Below are 2,652 nucleotides of genomic sequence, written 5' to 3' on the forward strand. Positions count from 1 at the left end.
AAAGTACTGCAGGGATATTCTTTAAGAATCCCAGGGCACCAGAAGTGCCACTCTTTGACAAATGGAATTATTTGTCATTGCTGCCTGTGCCAGATAATCCAAACTTCTCGAAAACTTGCTGGAGTGATGGATCATTTCAGGTAAATTTCTAGGAATGTGAGCAGGACTTCCTGCAGTTCCTCCAGCCAGAGTTCCCTTTGAGCAGTGATGGCCTTGGTAAATTCTTGTTTTCACCACAGATGGCATTTCCAATCTTATTTTCCACGGAGGCAAAAAAAAACCCCCAGCCCTTAAAGCTGTGCCTGATAATTGATATCCCATTATAAAACCCTCCTGACCCTGTGGGCTCTCAGGGGAAATCACTTCATCCAGGTTCTGGGAGAATACTTTGGCAAACCTGTACAGTTTGTGTCTCGGTTTTACAACAGAACCCCAAAGGTGTTGGAGTCACAGGACAGCAGCTCTTGATTGTTTGCCCCGGAACCAGCTGGAATATCAGGAAATCCTGATCTGACAGAAAGAGGTGCAGTTTGGGGAGTTTGCTCAGGGCTGCTGAACCATCAGGAAGTGCCAAATGACTGTAATTAGTAATTACCCCCAGTGAGAGCAGCCCAGCTGTGCTCGAGGTGCTGGGGAACCAAGGAACTCGTGCCTGAGCAGGGTTTCCTCCTGGGCTCACTCTTGGAAAGTCCTGGCCTTTTAACTCGTTTCCTCTTTCCCGCAGTGTCCAGCATCCCAGAAACAGCCTCGGGATTATCCCAAATCCAGCCCCGTTGTCTGGGTGATGCCCTTTCCCTAAGGCAGCAAAAGCAAAGCATATTCTGAACAAAAATGGTGTCAGGGGCAGCTTTTTTAGTTTTTCTTCGGAGCTGCCTTCCCTCTCCTTCCCCGAGGGATTCCTTTCCATCCAGGGATGGGCTCCAGCCTCGGGAAAGGGCAGGGGGTTCTCCTGCCCAGCAGCTCTGGCGGTACCTGATGCCTTGAGCTCCCTCTGCTGACCTCGGAACAGCAAATTAAGAACCAGCTTCATCAAAGTCTCTTAAAAAGAGACTGATTTCAAATTTAAATACCCAAACTAGGCAGGAATTTTGTGCCCCAATCCTTAGATTCTTGCCTGTATTCCATACCTACATATTTATGAAGGACTGGCTGTGGAGTGAAGCAAAGCTGTTATTTAAAGTATGTCACAGTACTGATAATTTTTTAAAATTTTTTGTCCTTCTAGAATTTCACATGAGAGTCAAGGTTGGTGTATAAATGTGTCATTTGGTTTAAAAACACCTCTTTTTAGCTACTGACTTTGGAAAGAAACCTGTACTTCAGGTATAGCTCTGCACACAAATACCACAAAGTACACCAAGGTGGTTGTCATTATTATTATTGTTATTATTATTATTATTATTATTATTATTCTCTAATACCAACCACAGATATTTGCCAATTATTTGAACACCACGTGGCTGCTTTGGGCCCACGTGGCCAGTTCTTATCCTGACTCATAAGACTTTTGGTTCCTTAATGGCTCCTCCAGAGTTGTTTCTTTGAGGATTTGCCCTGAGGACTCTGATATTTGGAAATAAATGTCCAAAATCCATTCCCTGCAGCAGAGAATCCCTGAGTCCTGCACATTTAAACTGGGTCAGACACATCCCACAACCATTAAGGTTGGAAAACACCTCCAGGACCGTGACCCCACCACCTCCCTGGAGGTAAAACACCCCCAGGAAATTCCATGGTTGGAAAGCTGAAAAATCTGGAAGATGGTGGTGGTTTGGTGTCTTTCCCCTGTGGGAGGGATGAAACATTTATAGTCCTTTTAAACTCGTGTTGGCATTGAGGCTGTTAATGTATGAATGGGACACAATCTAAATTGTGTCCGGATTTCCAGCCCCAGGAAGCAGCTGCTGAGTGGACTCTCCTTCCCCCTGCCTGTCTCAGTCACTCCTGGCTGTCCATGTTTATAAAACGAGGAGCATCCACCTCCTCTCAGTTCTGCCGAGTTCCTTGCCCGGGTCACAGCAAATTTCCTTTCACACCTTCCTCACAAACTGCCTTTTTTTCTATTGGGAGGCCCTTGGTGACCTCCTAAAAGCTCGTTGGCTTTGCTGCTGTGGCCAGTTTTCCCTCATCCCTCACTTTCTTGTTCAGATCAGGGATTAGAACAATTTTTCCCTGCAGGAGTGTTCAGGCCTTGGAATAAGTGTCCCAGGGAGGTGGTGGAGTCCCTGTGTCTGGGAGTGTCCCAGAGGTGTCTGGATGTGGCCCTTGGGGACAGGGATTAGGGGTGATGCTGGTGGTGTGGGATGTGAACCTTTCATCACCAGAACAATATTTGATCAGAGAATGTGCCTCAGGGTATGCTCTTCAAATTGATTTTAATTCATTTCTCTTTACCTCACTTGATTTTAATGCATCTGTTTTCAGCTCCTACTCCATCCCTTTGAAAACTCCCTCACCAGAAAGTGCAATCCTGCATCAACGTGGGATCCTCATCCAGAGGGACCACGGAGATGCTCCCAGGGCTGGAACCCCTCTGACATGGAGCCAGGCTGGGAGAGCTGGGGGGGTTCCCCTGGAGAAGAGAAGGCTCCAGGGAGAGCTGAGAGCCCCTGGCAGGGCCTAAAGGGGCTCCAGGAGAGCTGGAGAGGGACT

The sequence above is a fragment of the Manacus vitellinus genome, unplaced genomic scaffold, assembly GCF_001715985.3.
Source record: "Manacus vitellinus isolate BGI_N305 unplaced genomic scaffold, ASM171598v3 scaffold_122_pilon, whole genome shotgun sequence".
Taxonomy (NCBI): Eukaryota; Metazoa; Chordata; class Aves; order Passeriformes; family Pipridae; genus Manacus; species Manacus vitellinus.